Source organism: Cupressus sempervirens, chromosome 10, assembly GCF_028749045.1.
Source record: "Cupressus sempervirens isolate cs-2001-9-10 chromosome 10, ASM2874904v1, whole genome shotgun sequence".
In the NCBI taxonomy this organism is placed as follows: domain Eukaryota; kingdom Viridiplantae; phylum Streptophyta; class Pinopsida; order Cupressales; family Cupressaceae; genus Cupressus; species Cupressus sempervirens.
The window spans coordinates 279,411,875-279,433,776 of record NC_143127.1 but is presented as its reverse complement, the minus strand read 5'-3'; the positions used below and the strand labels follow the sequence as shown (position 1 = coordinate 279,433,776).

Here is a 21,902-nt window from a genome sequence, read left to right as displayed (position 1 = left end):
TACCAGCTTCCAGCCTATTTTGGTTAATAGGGCCTTATTCAAGTGTCCAATTCTTCTTTAATTCAATCCTCCATGAGCTTAAGGTCTGTAAACTTTCTCCCAACTAACCAAGCTCATTCTAGTCTTTTCTTCAGTTCCAGAACATAGAAAATTATGTTGAATTTTCTTAATGATGTCTCAGAATCTACCTAGAAGTTTGAAAATAGATATGAAATACATCAGGATGCCTTGTAGGGAGGCTGAGAGAAATTTTAATTTCTCAGCATTGCTCAATATTTTTCCTTTCTAGCCTGCCAACTTCCTTTGTAAACATTCCACTAGACCATTCCTGCAGTGGTTGGGGACCTTATTAACAATGAGTGATAGACCAAGATAGGTGTTAGGGAGGGTCACCCCCTGGCATCCAAGAATACTAGTAACCATTTCTTGCAAACTAGCACAAGTGTTAAAAAAATAAACTTTAGTTTATGCATTGGCCAAAGACTAGCACATACATATTTAGGGTGTCTTTCCATTCTTCCACTTCATGGATGGAGGAGATGCCAAATAGGAAAGTATCATCCAAAAACTTCTGTAAGACTTGAGGGAGGTACCATGATGCATTCTTGACTCCCTTAATTCTACCAGGATTAGATAAAGAGACTAGATTTCTTCTTAATACTTTCGCTACAACAATAAAGAGATAGGGGATAGGGGGTCACCTTGATGAAGACCTTGAGATGAAGAGGAGAATTTTCTCGAGGCACCATTAACAATCATCGAGAAAGTAACTGAAGTCATAACATTCTTTATAATTTTTAGAACCTTCTCATTAAAGACAATTTTGGCAATAATAAAAAATAGGAAGTCATGCTTGACCTTATCATATGGTTTAAATATATATAGTTTAAGGGCCATACTCGGGTTTTTGGATTTTTCCATAGAATATATCACCTCATGGGTAGTTATGAATACATCAAGATTTTGTCTCCTAGGCACAAAGCCATTCTGATGAGGACTAATGAATTTTTCCAAGAGGATCTTGAAGTGACTCACCATAACTTTAGCAAAGATCTTGTAGATAGTATTACAAAGACTAATGGGTCTAAAGTCTTCCATCCTTCGAGGGTCCTCAGTCTTAGGAATGAGAACAATGAAGGTTTGATTGAGTTCCTTTAGCAAATTCCCCATTCTAAAAATGTCCCCTATAGCATGAATAATGTCATACTTAACAATGTCCTAGAATTCCTAGAAGAAAGCAGGGGGGAACCTGTCGGGGTCAGGGGCTTTGTACTAATTCATACTAAAAATAGCGACTCTAACTTCTTCCTCTTTGACCTTACACATAATTGCCTCATTCATCAGGTCATTAATCATTGGTTGAAAGGTCTCTAGGATATCACTCTGTAAGTTACTGTCAACCTAAGCCAATGGGGGATTATGCATTTCCTTGAAATAGAAGTTGGCTCTTTCTCTATTTGGTCCATTTCTGTGATCTCCTAGTTATTGTCATCCTCTAACATGTTTATAGTGTTTCTCTTTTTTCTCCTTGAGGCTGATCTATGGAAGAATGTCATGTTTTTGTCTCCCTCCTCCAACCATTGGACCCTAGATCTCTATTTCCACAAGACTTACTCCTTATTGAGAAGGGAGTTCCATTTGTGTGAGCATTCCCTCTCCTCCTATTGTTGCACCACCTAAGCTCCACTTTGTGTTATTCCATTTTGGATCACTACCAGCTTCTTTTCTGTATCCTTCTTTTATTTAGTTAAACTCCCAAATGATGATTCACACCATTCCTTAACCTCCTGATAGATTCTCTCTAGTTTTTTGGCAATTCAAAACATGATCGTACCTTCCACCAGGTCCTTCCACCAATGTGCAATACAATCTCTAAAATCATTATGCAAGTGCCACATAATCTCGTATCTAAAAGGCCTCTATCTAGTTAAATTTTGTGTCCAAGAGAAGAGTAGCATGAAATGGTCTGAGATGGTCCTAGGATAAGCCATAAGGTTAGTATGTTGAAGAATGTTCCATCTAGTAGAGATGAGGGCCCTATCAAGCCTAACCTAGATCAAGTTTTTTTTCAAGTCTTTTGTTAGACCAGGTGAAGGCCCAACCCTGGAGATCAATATCTATCAGATCGTTTCTTCTCAAGAAATCCTCCAGATCCTTCACATTGTCCAAGAAGTCCTCTAGTCCCCTCATCTTCTCTAAGGGGTACAAAGGGGTGTTGAAATCCCCCATACATAAGATATTTCTTGGTCTTGTGGAATCATTCACAATGGTGGCCTCATCCAAAACAACAAGCCTACCATTATGAGTATTAAGGGCATAAAAATTATAAACAGTCCAGCTGCTAGACTGGTTGGTGAATTTAGTGGAAAAAAAAAGGATATATATCCACTCCTAACACCTTATTAGGATTCCACATTGTGGAAATCTCTTCAAAAGCACCATTAGCCTCACAATAAGTATAGCTAGCACTTGGCCAAACATAACTGGCCACTCTCGAGAAAACCCATGTAATCATTTTAACTTCTTGCAAAAGAATCAAATCATACTTGAGTTCAATGATCTTTTTTTTGATTTCATACTATTTGCTGGGGCTATTCATCCCTCTCACATTCTAGGATATGACCTTCATCTTTTACAGCTTTGGATTTCTTTTAAGGTTCTCTATTTTCCCTGAGAAATCTCCTTTTCTATTTCCTTTTGACAAATGATCCTAATCGAAGGTCGGCCAACCCTCTCGATTGATCTGACATCCACTTTATTCCCTCCTCTATTCTTTCTCTTCAGGACCATCCATTCAAAATCCTTATTAAAAATATTAAGGTTTGGATCCCTCGAAGTAGGTGAAAGAACTTCAACAATACATGGCAGCGAGACCACAAGGGTTCAATTTTTGAAAGGTGAACTACCTCCCACTTAAGGGGTCAGGCAACATGCATTCTCTTCTCCTGTCATAGCCATTTTTTTTCCTAGCAACCCCTCACTCGACTGCGATATTTCCAGGGTCTGAATGTCTAGAATCTCCCTATCTTCATGCATAACTATCTCAAATGCCTCAGATAGCTTACCTGTGTTCTCCTCTCCTTGCCTCTCATCTTGGGCTTCCATATAGGTTCTAGTTTTCCCCTCAATATTGGGGGTTTCATTTATCTGAGAATCCCCCAAACCAAGTGGTTTCATGCTTTTCATGGTTTTAGGGATAGCATCCATTTTAGCTATTTTTGAGCTTTCAACCACCTCAACACTTGGGGCTAACATCTTGTTCTTGAGTTCCTCACTTGTTGGGAAATAAAAAAAAAGATGGCCAAAGTTGTTACAATTCTAGTAGAAAGGGTAGCATTCTCATAAGCTAGTGATTGCAACTAGGCACCCCATTTAGGTTTTAGGTCCACCGTGGTGGGGAGGGATTTATTCATTCCCACATTAACATAGATCTTGGAAAAGCTGAGCTTACTTTGAGTAAGTCATCGAGTCCACTTTTATGAACTTTGCAAAGGAGTTACCAATCCATCTAAAAATACACTCATCCGAAAACTCCAAGAGTAGCCCATGGAGGTGTATCCAAACCAAGGAAGATTTGTATAGATCACATTCTAGATTAAATCTAGGTTTCTACTTGGCCATCATCAGATGGTGTTTGCGAAAGCTCCAGGACCTAGCCATGATCAAATCCCGATCCAATTTAGTTTTGAACCTGAATAAGAAGAGCACACTTTCCATCACATAGATGGAAACATAATCTATTAGTTTCCATTTTGTAGAGCACCATTTTTAGACCATGTCCACTATAGGCTGGAAAGAGATAAACTTTCCAACAAGGCTAAGGGTAAAACCTGAGGAGATTGAATCCATCTCAAAATTTAGAAGTGAAATATGGGGTCCAGTGGGTCTTGAGGAAAACATGGGTTTTGCATTAGAATCCATAGGAATCTTGGATCCAAAAATAGTCCCTAGCCAATTTGGCTTTGTGACCACCGATAAAGTAGTAGCATTCAAGGGGACACTCAGAGGTTTGGGGCCCAAACATGTGTAGTCACCAGGGATGGAACCAGGTTCTGCTAGGAAAACAACATCCTCCTATAGAAGAAAGCAACTATTTTGGGATTTCACCACTAGCTCCAAATCCAGGCAATCAAGGATAAGATCTAGAGTAGGGGGTGGGGAGGATCCATCCCTCCTAATATTGAGAGGGCATGAAAGCATGATGGGGGGATGGTGTCAAAGCTGTAGACAATAGGAAAGGCAGGAAAGTTGTAGAGCTTTTCCTTAAATTGATGAAAATGTTGAAGATGATTGTCACTAAAGAATTAAAAAGAAATGACTCTTGGTTGTAAGCACTACAGGAAAGAAGGCCCACTATTTCACTAAGGGTCAAAGATAACAATTCTCAATTAAGAACCATAGTAGAGAGCGACCCTATGGAGACTTGAACCCTAGTTGTAAGGACTACAAGCAAGAAAAGGAGTACAAATTAATCTACAATGTAAGCATTACTTGAAGGTTTATAATTTTTACAAAATACTCTCATTGATAAGCATGGAATTTTTCCTTGAAATATGTAAGTGGAATAAGAAATTATGATTGTATTAGTTCAAACTTATATATACAATAATTATGTGGGTAGCTAAATGATATGTAAAGCTCTTCAAAAAAATCTATATTTTTCTAAATCTAGGCCACTTGAATTCTATCTGATTATTGATATACAATCTAATTTTGAGGTTCTATGAATTTGTGTTCTACAATCTCTAATTTTTTTATAATCAAAATATTTTTTCTGTTTATATAGTACAATATTTCAAATCCTTACTAGTAAACATGAGAATTTTGGAACTACAACAATTTTCATTTTTTAAGCAAGCTGCATGAATTTTATTTTTAGTATCCTCATCTCTATAAACTGTCTTATAAGGGTTTTTTAATTAAATTAATTTCTAAAGTAATAATTGTATTATGATTGTGGTACCTGTGAAAGAGTCACATAAAATATAAGTAACATCCCTTCAAATAGATATTTAATCCTTTGATTTACAAGACATAATACATTAATTAATTATTTTGTGACAATAATAATGTATAGATCCCCATTTCCTTTATATCTATAAAATGTAATAACTATCTATTTTTATAAGGTAGTGAGCACAAATATATGATGTCTCCTTTACAAAAACACATTTTAATAATATCATCTTGAATAGTTATGTTCTTCTTTCTTGCAATAACTACATCAAACATGAAGTTGATCTCATGTTTATCCTTCTCTCCTTTGAAAATTATAATAATCCCAAATGCATGCCTCCACAATCCTCTCTAATCTCTCCAAGTGATGTGTTCTTTCCAACTTCTATTGTAGTTCAATAAAAAAAAAATTTCCAACTTGAATTCACCCAAAATATTATATCTTTTGTTCTACTATGATAATGGATAGAAGGAAAGAATGATAAATATGTTTGTATTTTATTTTTTCTTGCAAATAAAATATGTACAAGTATGCATCTATTTAAGGACTTTAAGAAATACAAAGTTCAATTTATATCTTAGTATTACCTTAATATTTACTAGAAAAGGTAAACCTTAAACCAAACTATGCTTATCTCATGGTTTGTGAAATTATTAGATTTTTATAACAAAATATTTAGAATGAAAGCTTAAAAGTGGAAGAAGAAAAATACATAGAAATAAATTCAAGTAAAAGTGGAAACAATATATAACAAACTTTAGAAAGTTTTTGAAAGATATTACTGCAAATAGAAATCAAGCTTAAAAGAAATACAAAAAAGTTAAATTTCTTTAGTAGCACCAACTTATAGATTACACACTTCATTCTTATAAATACATTATGCGAATCAGATGAACACTTCTTAAATGAAAATTGAGAAATGAATAAAGATTTTAAAAAATCATTGATATATTATTAATCAATAGTAATTAGCAATTAATATTTATGCATTCAACAAACATTAAATCTTTCATATAATAAGCATGAGCTAATAGATATGATAGCAATATGAACCCATCTCAAAATAAAATAGCAATGATGACAACAAACTAAACTCTACATATTATAAACTGAATACCTCAACAATATTTAAAGACACATAAACATAATACTCATTAATTCTAGCATCTCATCTTATTGCAAAAAAATAAAGAAAATGATAGAGATTCAAACTCTATTTCTTGTAGCCACTTTTCCAATTTTGAGTTTATGCTTATGACTAAGGGAATATTTTTAAACCTACACACATGACACATATCCTGGTATATACAAATCTAGTCCTTATAGCTATCATATGGTCAATGAATAAGAGTTCTACAAAAATAGAGGCCAAGCCCTTGAAAAATTCCTCATTCTAGAATTCTAGAAGTTGGCCTAGAAGATGAACCCAAACTGGGGCAAAAGAAGTTTTTTTATCATTACAATCCCATTTTGTTGATCATTAACAAAAATCTACTAGAATATTTCCAAACACCATGGACCACTACATCAAACATAATCACAATATTTCTTGTTAGCAAAAACAAGGAAACCCTTAGGAAGAGAAACAATATCAAACTGACCTTTCATTTGCAAATTTTCTCTAACAAAAGATCATATGACTTCATTATTGGGCCTAGCACCCAAAACATTTTGAACTGTAAAAAAATCCATAATAAGATTGCATGATCAATCAGAGGATTGTGAATGAATATAGAAACTCATCATTTTGACTTCTTTCCCTCATGGCTATATTTGAGGAGGATTTCCCATGGGGTTTGACAACAAACAATGACAAAAGCTTCATAGATTCTTCCAAACCTTCCTTTGCCTTGGATTTCTCCAAAAGGTCATGAGCAACATTTGCCTCTTGAAACCAAGAGATAGAGGAGGGATCCCCACCAAGTGGGGGCCCATCCTCATTATCATCATTCCATATCTTGCACCCTGATTTGATCCCTAGTAAGCTAGATCCAAATCTGTAGCACCAACAAGACTTTCCCCATTATTGTTTTTTCCCACTAAAATATTGTTTAATTGTTATTTTTAAAGTAATTTTTTTATTTTGTAGACTTAAATTCAAATTAGAAACATTTTATAATAAATTTTTGTATAATTACGATTAATTGAATCCAAAAAAAAAAATCCGTTAAACTTTCTTGAGGAATTTATTGTTAGGAAAATATTACATTCTCATTTCCTTTTTTTTTTTTTTTTGTTTTTTTCTAATTGCACTTTTCTTGTTAAAATCAAAATGTCTTTCTATACACTAATTTGCATAATAATCATATCTCTTATTTTGCACCCACCCCCCCCGCCCCCCCCCCCCGCCCCCCCCCCCCCCCCCCCACACACACACACAACTAGAGATGTAGATCACTCTCTCTCAAAACTAGAGATGTATGGAAGTCAACACAAAATTGTGATTTTTTAAATAAAAATTTAGAGCCACAATAATAGATGTAAGATCCTTAATAAATTTAAAGATATTCATCTACCTTCAGTAATTTAGTTCTATAATACATGCAATTTCATTAACTAGTCCAATAACTTGAATTAAATACAAATCTATAAATTAAAAATCTTATATAAAGATAAATCTCTTCATAACATTTCAACTTTGTAGCTTTAACCTTAACTGTTTATTGACATGTAGTTTTAAAAATGTCCTATAATTTATTTTATTTTATTTTTTCAAAGATTCTCCCGAACATTGCATGAAAATATTTTTTAAAAAAAGTTTTTTTTCCCTTATTATCCTTGAGATCCTTCTCTACTTGAAATAATGCATTTTATATTATTTCATTTGCAACATTTAGAAAAATTATTTTCCACAAACTTGAGTATATATAAGAAGTAAACAAGGCTTATATTGTAAAAAAAAAAGTTCATTATTGTATCCATTAAACTAAAAATATTGGGGATTTGTAAGACTAACCTTAGTTGGCTCTAATATTGGGCGAGATGAAAAAATTTAAGGGATGGATAAGATAAAAACAATTCAAAAAGTAGTACAGTAAACATAACTTCAGCTCTTTCTATTATGAACATACAAAAATTAAATAATAAAATACGCAAAAATATAAGATTGATGTTCTTCTTAAGAAATAAATGCTACACACTTTGGGAATATAAAGTTGTTTTTCTTAGAAATAAAGCACTAAAAATGGACTAGTTCAAAGCTTCGATAAAGAGAATAGAGTATTTTTCAATATATTGTTACATAGAGAATACATAGTTGCTACTGTTGCACTTTAGAAAAGTTTTTATTTGCTTCTTGAATCCTTATGCTTTGTAAATAACCATATTGAGGAGACGACCCTATACTGGAGTGGTCTAACTTTATTCCTCCTAAAAATCTTATGTTAATATTTCAAATCACTTTAAATCTTGAATAACAATTTAGTCGTCAAGTACCATAGTAAAACAAAATCAATTTGAATTCACATAGTTAAATATGATGTCATAATAGCATGGATTTTTTGTTTAGATTTTTATATATACAAATAGTTCCTTATTATTAATAAAAATATAAAGTTACATATACACAAAAAAATGGTAGGAGGATACATGATCACCCCAGAAGGGTCCATTAAGCACCAAGCCTAGAAACTACTTGAGTAAGGTAAGAGACCCAAGAGTTGCCTAGGCAAAAATTGTACTTTTTTTTTACAAATGTACCAATAAAAAACCAAGAAAGCTAAGAAATGATCAGCTATTAGTAAATGTGTTATCATTTTTTTAGACCTTTCAAAAGCAGTAACTTGTAGAAGTGGAAACAATATATACCAAACTTATGCAAGTTTTTGAAAGATACAATTGCAAATAGAAATCAACCTTAAAATGAATACAAAAAGTTTAAATCTATTTACTAGCACCAACTTATAAATTGCACACTTCATTCTTTTAAAAACATTATGTGAATCACATGAACACTTCTTAAATGAAAACTGAGAAATAAAGAAAGTTTTTAGAAACTTATTGATATATTATTAATCAATAGTAATTAGCAATACATATTTATGCATTCAAAAAACTTTAAAGATTTCATATAATAAGCATGAGCTAATAGCTATATGAACCCATCTCACAAAAAACTAGGAATGATGGCAACAAACTAAACTCTACATATAACAAATTGGATACCTTGACAATATTTATTGACATGCACAAATAATACTTATTAATTCTAGTGTCTCGTCTTATTGCAAAAAATGATAGAAAAATATAGAAATTCAAAATCTATAATTTTTTTCAACCACTTTTCCAATTTTGAATTTATGTTCATGACTTAGGGAATATTTTCAAACCTACACACATTGACACATATTTAGGCATACACTAGTCTAGTCCTTATAGCTATCATAAGGTCAATGGATAAGAAGTTTGCAAAAATAGAGGCCAATCCCTTGAAAAATTGCACATTCTAGAATTCTAGAAGGAGACCTAGAGGATGATGCCAAACTCTTGTGAAAGTGAAAAATTAATCATTATAATCCCATTTTGTTGATCAATTACAAAAATCCACTACCATATTTCCAAACACCATGGAACACCACAAAAAATAATCACAATCTTGCTTGTTAGAGAAAATAAAGGAAAGGAAATCCTTAGGAAGAGAAACAATATCAAAATGACCTTTTAGTTGCCATTTTTCCCTAGCAAAAGATCATATAACCTCAATATTGGGCCTAGCACCCCAAAAAAATCCAACCATCAAAAAATCCATAACAAAGATCATGTGACCAATTAGAGGATCATGAATGAATGTAGAGAACTCACCATTTTGAATTCTTTCCCTCACAACTATATTTGAGAAGGAGGATTTCCCATGAGGTTTGACACCAAACAATGATGACCACTTCTTGGATTCTTCCAAACCTTTATTTTCCTTGTATTTCTCCAAAAGGCCATGAGCAAAATTTACCTCTTGAGACTAAGAGATAGAGGAGGGATCCCCACCTAGTGAGGCACCATCCCCATTACCATCATTCCATCACCTGCACCCTAATATAATCCCTAGTAAGTTGGACCCAAATCTTTAGGACCTACCAAAATTTCCCCATTGTTGTTTTTCCCACTGGACTATTGTTTAATTGTTATTTTCAAAGTAAGTTTTCATTTTGTAGACTTAAATTCAAACTAGAAACATTTTATAATAACTTGTCACATGATTACAATTACTTGAATCCTAAATAGTATATCTATTAGACTTTCTTAAGCAATTCAATGTTAGAAAAATATTACATTCTGATTGCCTTCTTTTTCTTTTACTTTTTTCTAATTGAAATTTTCTTGTTAAAATCAAAATGTCTTTCTATACACTAATTTGCATAATAATCTTATCTCTTACAATAGTAGTGTCATTGAACTTGATATTTTACATACATTTGATTTTGAGACTCTCTCTCTCTCTCTCTCTCTCACACACACACACACACACACACACACACACACACACACACACACACACACACACACACACACACACACACACACACACACACACACACACACACACACACACACACACACACACACACACATGCTTAAAAGAAAACTTAGGAGAAAATAGTTTATTTTTTAACAAAAACCTAGAGTTGCATGGAACTCATCTACACAAAATTGTGATTTTAAAATAAAACTTTATAACCACAATAATAGATTCAAAATTTACAGTTAAGATACTTAAAATCTTTAAAGATATTCATCTACCTTCAAGAATTTAATTATAAGATCTAATTGCATTAACTAGTCCAATAACTTGAATTGAATACAAATATGTAAATTAAAAAAATTACATAGAGATAATTTTCTTCATAACATTTCAAGTTTGTAGTCTTAATCTTAACTATTCATTGACATATAATTTTAAAAATCTCTCATTAGATATATATATATATATATTTTTTTTTCTGGAAAAAAAAATGCTGCCAAACATTGCATGAAAAATCTTTAAAAGAAAACTAAAAATTCTTTTCCCTATTGTATTTTCCATAGGCAATATACTATTGCAATCACCTATTCTTAACTGGTGATTTTTATTTTGAATTTTAACCAATGAAATAGAACTATTTTTATTTTTATTTTTATTTCTCATTTTGATTCTTTTTAATGGTAACGTGTGAGATTTTTAATTTCTAAAATCACTAAAATATTTTTGTGTTAATTTGATTGGTTTGAATATGTAGAGTCTTATAGAAGCAGATTTCTAGCAAGCACTACCCCTATTCTATGACAATATTCTAGGATGCATATACTCAAATTCAATAAAGTTATGACTATTAAATTTCTTTTTGTACTACTCTATTTACCACAAATAGAGGTCATTGTTACTATTTGATTTAAGTTTAGGTAATTACAATTATAAAATACTTAGCTATCTTTTGGTCTTTCTTGGGATACAATTTGTTTAGTTTTATATTTGTAAAATAAAATAAAATCTAATGTATATTTGAAGAAAGTTTGTTTTAAAATACAACATGACATATATGCTTATATTTAAACTATATTTCCTTTTAGCATTTAGCATCGAGAGTTAAATAAATATCTAGCTTTTGTTTTGTATAGTCTAATAATTATGTGTACAATAGCTATATGAATGCTAATTAATACTAATAGAATAAACAATTGGCATAGTGTTGAAAATTATGCACATATTTAATCCAACAAGCATTACCCCTATTATGCACATACTCAATAATTCCTAAAATACTACAAAGTTATGACTAATAATTTTTTATTTGTACTACTATATTTACAACAAATACAAGCTACTACATGGCACTTGTTATCCTTGAGATCCTTCTCTACTTGAAATAATTCATTTTGTATTGTTCCATTTTCAACATTTGGAAAATTCATTTACCACAAACTCTAGTATATCGCATGAACTAAACAAGGTTTATATTGTTATAGAAAAACATTCATTATTCTATCCCTTAAACTAAAAATATTAGGGATTTGTAAGACTCGTGTTATTTGGCTTTGATATTGGATGAAATTAAAAAAAATTAAGGGATGGATAATATAAAAACAATTCAAAAAGTAGTACAATGAACATAACTTCAGCTCTTTCTATTATGAACATACAAAAATTAAATAATAAAATACATGTAAACACAAGATTGGCGTTCTTCTCAAGAAAACAATGCTACACACTTTGAGAATTTATATTTGTTCTTAGAAAGAAAGCACTAAAAATGGACTAGTTCAAAGCTTCTATAAATAAAATAAAGTGTTTTTCAATATATTGTTACATAGAGAATACATAATTGCTATTGTTGCACTTTAGTAAATAAAGTTTTAATTTGCTTCTTCAATCCTTTTTCTTTGTAAACAACACTAGCACATTTGACCCTATTTTTAGACCAAAAATTTTGACCATCTATTAAAATGGGGTCAAATTGGTTGGAATGTGCAAAGAAAACATCCTTTTAAAAAAAAAATCCATGCCCGTGTTGGTCAAAATTTTGACCAACATGAGCTTAACATGTTAATGAAAAAGGGTTTCGGCCTACTTCATTGTTATTTTTAACATGGAGTGCGTGCGAGAGCTGCACATGCATAAGAATTGGTGAATGATCAAAACATGGAGCGCGCACAGGATGTAGAGGGCATCTAGGTTCTTGTCAACGTAGAGCATCTGACTGTAGATAAGGCAGTTTGCAAGAACTTTGGTCCCTTTTGAATTTGCTTCTGCCTGAAGTGTTTGATAATTGAAAAGATTTTCAAGACTAGTTTTCTAAACGCTTTCTAAAGGATGTGCCATCTTAGTCTTCTGAAGACGATTGGCTTGAAACTGAAAAAAGGTTATTATAATACACAAGCTGCATTAGATACTAGAGCCTTTCGTGCTTCAACGTCGGGTCGAAGATGTAGAAGGGTCTCTTCCACCCAAGGTAATGTTGTTTAATATTTCTTTTGTTACTCACTGTGACTCTTTAATGCTATAAACAGGCGGTCCCTGGTTCAGATATAGGTGTGGTAATTTTGGTGCCTCCACTGAACCTGATATTGACAATAAGCTCGAGGGACAAGTTTACCAAGCTACTAATACTGGTCCTTAAGGAAGTGGAGTTTTTCAAACTTATATGTGCTATTCTTTACTAGAGTTGGGTATGTGGCAGTTACATCTCTTATGTCTTGATCCCAAAGATAGATTTATGCTATGTGGCATGGTAGATGGCTTCAATTTTGTGGTTGAGTGAAACAAGAGAATAATGTCTATAATTGTTGGATGATGTGGGAAAGCTTCAGGGAGATGTAACCCATGCCATGATTTTCATGATGAATATACGCTTTTTTCTAGCAATCTTGTGACTGACTTCTACAAAAAATGATATTACTTATTCCATGTGCTTTCGCAACCTATATCATATTATTCTCTTGCTCAAGCATACTAAGCTTTTAACCCAAAAAAAAAAGCAACCTACTATCCCCTATTCTCAGTAGTTAGTCAAATCAACTATATCCAACTTGAAACACTCCAATTAGGATGATTTTCTAATAACATATATTATACAAGCTTCCCTGGTTCGAATCCGAGTGGGCCCTAAATCATCTCAGATTTAGCTGTTCAATTAGCAAAGTTGACAGTTTAATTTATTTGGGAATTTTGTCTTCTATTTTATTCATAACGCACAAAAATGAACAGAAGAGAGCTCATCAAAAATTAAGAGCAATATTGTATTCTACAAGCTGCTTCTAGCTACTGTCAATTTCGAACAGGGTTGAAGTCTCAAAATAATTTCTCTCTTCAGTGCATCTCTCTTCACTTTTCCTATTGTCGTTCTTGGAAATGGCTCTGTCTGTGGGAAGAACATCCTTGGTGACTTAAACCTATTTATACAAAGCACAAACCATTTCTTTCCATTTTTAAGGTGTGGGAAGAAAATCCAATAATGAATTCTTGAAAATGATCTGAAATATTAATTATAAAACATACACAGTTGATTGTGGATACAATCTTGTCGATTGTGTCTCCATTGAAGATTTTCCAACATATAAGGCTATCTTATAAAGAATATAGCCACATAATCTACAATTTTTAAATAGGCTAATAGGAGAGGCGTACCTAGAAAGTCCTTGCTATTTACAAAACAATTGTAGCAGCATTGGGGACAATTTTTTGTGCTCATTCATAGCTACATTGTTCAGCATTGTGAAATCCTGATGTTCCCAATGCCAACCATCCCTTAGCTAGATGCATGCATTAAAAATTTCAATAAACCTTGGATCCGAGATTCCAATAATGATAGCTACCAAAATCCTTGGATGCTGTAATAGGATCTTCTCCACCTGTGATGGTAGAAAATTATTTACTAGCATATATGAAAAAGATGAGTATCATCTTGACCAACAATGAAAATTATGCTTAGCAACTAAAGTTAAAGTACTTTTGTTTGAAACAACTTAAGTTTTTGTAGATGGGAGACTATAAAAAGAACCAAAAAGTGCCAAAAGTAATTGAGTAGAGGTGAACATATCCATACCAATAACAAAATAAACTACCACAATAGAACAAGATGATTTTATGGGTGCAATTTTACAACAGATGATGTTATTATAAGTTGGCATTGAGCTAGAAGAGAAACACTCACCTCGAAAGGATAAACATTTTCTCCACCACTTTTAATCATGTCTTTAGATCAGCCAAGAAGCCATAATTTTCCCTCTTCATCAATCCATCCAAGATCCCCTATATTTAGCCATCCATTTTCACTCAATGCTGCTATGGTTGAATCATTTTGGCCCCAATAATTCAATATCACATGTGGGCCTCTTTTCACTATAGTCCCCACGTTGTATAAGTTATTAGCTTCAAGACATTCATCACTATGTTCTATCTGTATTTCCACATGAGGAGCAGGCTTTCCCACAAAAACTCCTATTCGACGATCTTGAAAATTATTTTGATCGGTTGGATCCATGGAATAATCCTATATTTTGGTAAAAATGCCTTGTCAAATTATTGGATTGTGGGCAAAAGTGAAAGTCATTAAGGAACAGGCCTCTGTCATACCTTTTTTAAAATAATAAGAAACAAGAGTTTAGGAAAAGAAGTAGAATAAGGTTTCCTTAGGAAGTAATATGAAATAGGTAAATGAATGCAACTACATGAAAGAAAATAACATGACATAAAGTTTAATAGAAATCATTAAATGAGAGAGTTTTCAACGATTCTGTCATCTCCCTTTCCTATTATTAAAGTATACTGTAAACTAACCATAAGCCAAAAAGATCTGAGCTCTTGGAAAAATTTCAGTGACTTTCTTAATAAGTTGTGGTGATAGGTTTCCAGTTCCATTAAGTATCTTCTCAAGACTTGAAAAGCATAGCATTGATTCTCCTTTCTTTCTTCTATTGTAGAAGCATGAGGGATAGACAATTAGTAGTGTCCAAATTAGATTTATTCCCACAAGTTCATTTTTAGCCTTTAAAAACGGTATAGTTTTACAAAAGCAACAAACATACAAAGCAATTTTTCAAGTACAAACATTATAGTGATATACGTGGTTAGTATTTGATCTTCCTGTTGACAATATAACTAAGCTTTCTATTCCATGGAAAATCTTTTCTTGGCAAATGTTCCTTCTGCTCAACACTTGGGTTTGGTTCTAACTTGTGTGCAACCACATTTTCCAAAAGATTACCAGTGACCACATCTCTTCTTACTACAACTTTACTACATATTGATAAGACCTCTTATTTCTACTAGGTTTTGACAAACAAAAGAAACCATGTTTTTCCAAGAGAGTTTGAAATTTGGAATGGTCTGAATAAAACATTTTAATTTTTATGTTTTTAGTAAGAGAATTTAGTTACGCAAGTAAAAGTAATTATTAGCATACCTTGAATTGATGCAAAATGTAACTATATCAGCAAGCATAGTTGGTATAGTGATCATCATTGATACAAAGTATCTTTGTATTGCAAATAGAGTTGAAGCTACTTCAAACTTGGGTATAAAGATATGGCATCCTCCTGCCAGCACAATGGCCAATGCCAAAGAGATTCCACCAATGTGGCATAGTGGAGAAGTGTGAAGATAAACCTATCAAACATGATATGAGGAAGAACAAATGAGAATTTTCCAGATGCTATAGTTTGCAGCCATCTTGAAAATAATTCTTACATTATTTTCTATAGTTGATGGCTTAAACATCACACATTAAGGCTTGATTCCTAGGCTAAATTGTTAAATAGTCAAAGTTGACTTACTTTTTCCAAGCCTAATGTTTCCTTAGTATGTGAAGTTTAAGGGTGGTTGTACTCTTCGTACTATTTTTTAAATTGACAAATTTTTGATTTGCTAAACTAGGACATGTGTTGTGAGAAGCATAATAATTGCAGAGTGCAGAGCTCTAACACACAAGTCATAAGTTAACCATAAATATTCAAGAGATTGATTACTTCATTACGATTGTACCTATAATGGAAATATTTGCTTTTGATTGAACAATGAGTGCATCATGGCTAATTGCCACTCCCTATGGGTTGGCTGTTGTACCCACAAAATAAAAATTATAGAGCATTAACATTCTAAGCACATGGAGGAAAGCATCTCTGAAAGAGTGTAGAACACCTGATGTAAAGCAGATGAGAGCTACTGAATCTGGTGCCCAACAAAATTCAAGGTCATGGAACCCTCCTACATGTACTCCAATAGACTCTGCACTAATCACTATCAAAAATCTGGTTGAGTTCAGTATTTCTATCTGAACAAAATCAATCAAAATTTAGAAGAATTCCACATGCATAAACTAGTAGTACTAACAAGTAGGGTCTATTTAGTCATCTACTGAAGAAATTGATTAAAAAACTATTAGCACTAACAAGATGTCTGAATTGAACTTTGTCTTTGTGTTGCTGAGATTCAGAGTTCAAACACATTCCTTTACATTTAATGCTCTCTCTTTTTTGTGCTCTTTGATTTTAATCTCTTTTTAGTTTGAATAAGCTTTATGCCTCTTTTAATAAAAATAAATGTTCAAGTTGTTTTGCATGGAAAGCTGCACACTATAGCTTGGATTGGTAGAAGTGCTTGCAACACTATTTTGATGGAAAATCAAAGCCTGCCAATGCTCAAATGGTACACAACTAAGTCACTCGTGTTGATATTGCATTTGTGTTTAACATATGAGTAAGACAATCATTATGTTATTCCGCTCAACAATTGTATGGTTACCGAAGTAACAACATCGTGAATGCAAAAGTAGGTCTCAACACCTCCATTCTTTGGCTGCCTCTTGTTCATAGAGATCACATGCTAGATTTCTATTAATCTAGCTTTAATTTGGAGTAAATGCACTAGTTTTCTAAATTTTGGGGGTAAGAACTTTTGATTGCACTTGAATTGGTGATGTTATGTATAGGGGATCTCACCCTAACCTGAATACTTAGCAATAGCATTCTAATATGAATTTGAATGACAACTCTACAATTTAACCATCAGATTATTAACAAATATGCGTAGAAAAGATGTTAGATAGCAAAAAGTTTAAAGCAGTAGATTACATTAAGTGTTACAATTCTATGAGCAAATATTTATAGGTTGTTATGCGTTGGATTCCATTTTCTTATTAGCAAGATATGGGAGAAAAACAAGTAGCAGAGTGGTAGTAGACAAGAACTAAAACCTTTCTCTTGCTATACCCAATTACAATAGTTTTATTTGCATTAATTCCATTATGAAATCTCTTCAACTAATTTTCCTTAGTTTCATTATGAATTGCATTAATTTCGTAAAATTATTATTTTTCTTGCTTTATGATTGCCATGAAATCTCTTCAACTGATTTGTATTAATTCTGTTATGAATTGCATTAATTTCGTAAAATTATTGTTTTTCTTGCTTTATGATTGGTGTAATTTTTAATAAAAATTGTATTCTCCATTTCTGTTAATTACTACATCATTTAAGGAAATGGCCACTGAATGAATGACTCCATAGTGATTATTTTTGTCACTATACATGGCTGATTGTAATGCAAATTTGATATAGCATTTTATCTTGCGGGTGCTAGATATTCTTGTACCCATAAGCCATTGTCCTGCATAGGGTTTCAAGTATTATTCTGACTGACATGAAGTATCTATAATTCTCACTTCTTGATTCTTGAATATCCAAAGAAACTAAACAAGACTACTGATTGCTTCCAACTATAAAAAGCCATGGTTACCTTAACTTCTAATTTATCTCCTACCTTGGGTTGAGGTGCTGTTATTTTTACAAATGAAATGTATTCAAATAATCAGTTGTCTTGTTACCATTCTCCACAAATATTAACCTTTTCATCATTGTTGTTAATAACATTAAGTTTAGCTTTCAAATTATAATATTTCTTGCTTATGAATATTTTAAGAAATTCATGAAGGTTTATGTTTGTTTCCAAATGTACGGAGTTCTGGCTAGTTCCACTAGTTTTTTGTTTGACAATCCTAACTCGAGTTAGGTTGTTGTTATATTTGCAAAAGAAGTACCAAGTAATATTATGTACCATTCTTTATGACCACCAATTGACTCCATTGGAACACTCTTTTGCAAGATTATCTAGCTATCATCATCTTGCTTTTGAATTCATTTAATTATATCTTCTTGCTTTTGAACTCACGTACCACCTAATAGTGTGATGATTTAATATTTTATGAAAGGTAAAGTACATGCCTATGCAGCCAATAGGAGGAGACTAGTTGGGGGTACATTTTATCTTTATTATCCAAGTGTTGGTGTTACAGAAAATCTAATGATGGTTGCTTCATTGGAAGATGGAGAAACAACATTGTCAAATGTTTCCCAGGTTAGTAATATCAACTTTTTTATTTTATATTGGAACTAGTACACAAATGCAACTCGAATGAATTTTGAAAGCTTACATAGAATTGATCAACTTATAATCACAGAAAAGCGGCACCAAAACACCAAAACAAATTATCCCTACCCTACAAGAAGTCAATCATTAGACAATACTTAAATCAACTATTGAAATAGCAACCTTCAACACTTCTTACTTCTAACCCAGGGACAGTTGCTAGAGATCTTAGCACCAACTAATCATAGAGACAAAACACTTGATAGAATTCAAGGAAGATGCATTATAACACCAAAATGAGTAGCTCAGCTAGATCAAATCTATACCATTTCTAGTGACTCCCAGCCATGTCCAAGATAGATCTAAAGAAATAATATCAAACATCACTCTTTATGGTCACATCCCACTAAAAATTGAGAAAGGAATCATCTATTTGAACCATCTCTATAAGCAATCAAAAGTAAACATCAGCATATCTACCATCCAAAATAATAGGAGTAAAGCCAAATCACCAATTACCGCATCAATCATTTTTCCTTTTTCCCTTTTTTCCTTCTTGTTGATCAACAAAACCTTCAACTTTCTTCTTTAGAGATTGGTACCTTAAATCCACACATTCTTAAAGCCAGTAGTTTGGATAGTGCCTCATAGGTGCAACAGGTTAAAAAGAATGAGAACCATAACCATATAATGTTAGAAGAGTTCTCATTAGAACATACATCATCAGGCATTGAAACAACAACACCACATTCTTCACTTATTTTGCAGCAGCAATTGGTACTTGAGATCTTGGCTCTAATACAATAGGCATATGACTACCTAGCACTGCGTCAACATTCATCTGATGACCAAGAGAGATACTATTTGGCTTAACATCTAAATTTTCATGAACCTTGTTAGGGACAAAACAATTTCAATAATCATCTGCGTCAGCTTAGCTGCTTAACATTATCCTGGAGGGCTAAATGCACGTTTGACCCCATCTCCAAGCTTTTAGATTCCATAATAGGAGTCCCACTTGGACAAGACTTGTTACCATCATCTTTACCTTTATGAACTTGCATTGCCACATTATTCACAACAACAAATAATGTGGCATCTAGATAGACTTAGAAGAGTTATCCCCTACAACCAATTTATTAAGCAACAAAACTATATGAAAAAATAACTTTTTAGGTAGATAATTAAACCAAATTATTGTCTCTAAGCCCAAACATTCCTAGAATCATGAAGACCTCATAGGAGGTTCAATTAATTGCACCAATCAGCAGAGGGCAGTCAAGCATACATGTAATCAGGAGTAACTTGAAAGAGTTTCTTACCACCAACCCATTTAATATTATTCTACAAGCCAAAATTGCAATATATTCTTGTACAACAATATTTGATTAGTTAACACAATTGCACACATGCCTAGATAAGTCCCCAACCTTATTTTTTCAAAGAGTTTGAGTTTGTTTGAAAGTTTGTGTTTTGTTGGGTATTTGAGCATGTATTCTCACAATTTTATGGTCCAATTGATATAGGTTCCCCTATGATGATTTCATGGTCAAGCCTTCATAAGAAATATCAAAATGAGTTTTGTCTCTTTCTTATCAAATTTTATATTTGATATCAGTGTTCCTTCCCATAGAATTACCACTTGTGTTGGGGATGCTGCTGCATTGCTTGCTATATGGCACATGCCATACATATTGATAGAATTTTTTTTGAAATCTAGTTTATTTTTCATGAGGTACTCAGATATGTTATTTTAAAAATTCTACCTAATATTTTGGTTCTTCTCAATTTGTATACTGGCTATGTTCCTGCCCACAAATCTTGTCTCAAGGAAATTAAGTTTTTAGAGTATATGGTGACTAGATGCATTTGAAATCTTGACAAATTGATTCATGACCAGTATCATTTAATACCTATCTTGTTGGTATTTTTTTTGTGAAAGAAATATGCAGTGCTATAATAGTCATTATTTTTACTCCAAAATCAAGTTATGGATGTCATATTAGGTTTTGTTGGAGGGAGGCTTGGAGTTAGACTTAGTTAACTACCTTGCCATGATTATTGGTCCTTTTTATATGTAATTTGAACATCACTGCTTATGGCCATTGATGCTGCCTTGATGTGGGAAACAATGAAAATCAGAGTTATGTCTATGTTTAAGGAGTCAAAATTGAGAATGTAAAGAGTTTGTGAAGTGAAAAATGTCTAATTACTAAGGGAAAAGTCAGGTTCTCATAAAATAATATAATTTCCCCAATTTTTATTTTAAAGGATCTTGATAGCATTTCCTCAAGTCTCAGAAAAACAAATTGTTAGTTGGGGAAAATCTATTCAGTCATCCATCTTATCTTTCTGGACCAAGTCTCTCAGTAATAAATTGTAGTGCCATTTAAAGATTTACGAGTTTATCATAGAGGCTTCAAAGTTGTTTCAATTAAATATGCAATTTTTCTTTAGTGTTGATTGAATCCAAGAAATTATATTTTTATGTTCTTGCTGCATATGGTGTAGAGCTTGTTGACATGTTATATGTCTCTTCTTTACTTTCTATTTCTAACACTTCATTTTCAATATTAATGAAATTCTATTTTTGTTCTTGTTTTGTATAAATTTGTTCCTCATATCTGAAGCATCTTTGACATGTCTTGGACAATGACACATACTTTATTTTGGTGTATTGAAGAATTCAGATTCTTTGGTAGCTAATTGAGATTGAACTTCTCTTAATGCAGGTGCACTATGAGAGAATAGGTAAAGATGAGCTTTCAAGCCATTGAAATGAAGAAATTTGATTTCAAGTCTAGGGATGTTGATCAAGACCTTTATCACCTTGTAAAAGGATCAGTTGAGTCATTGGAGGACATAGTTGCAAGTTCAGAATCTATTGCTGGAGCTTTGGGGGCACTCCTCTCTTACATAGCTTTGCTTGCAGATGATAGAAATTATGGAAAGTTTACCATTCAACATTATCACATATGCAAATTTATGTGGCTGGATGCTACAACTTTATGAGCATTGAATGTTCTTGAAAGTAAAATAGATGTGAATAAGAACTTTAGTTTATTTGGATTGATGAATAGGACATGTACTGCTAGCATGGGGAAGAGACTATTG

General features: G+C 32.6%; 1 pseudogene; it reads right to left on the bottom strand.

Moving 5' to 3' along the window:
* Positions 1-13,668: 13,668 nt before the first annotated feature.
* Positions 13,669-17,179, bottom strand: LOC149533736 (2-succinylbenzoate--CoA ligase, chloroplastic/peroxisomal-like; annotated as a pseudogene).
* Positions 17,180-21,902: the final 4,723 nt, after the last annotated feature.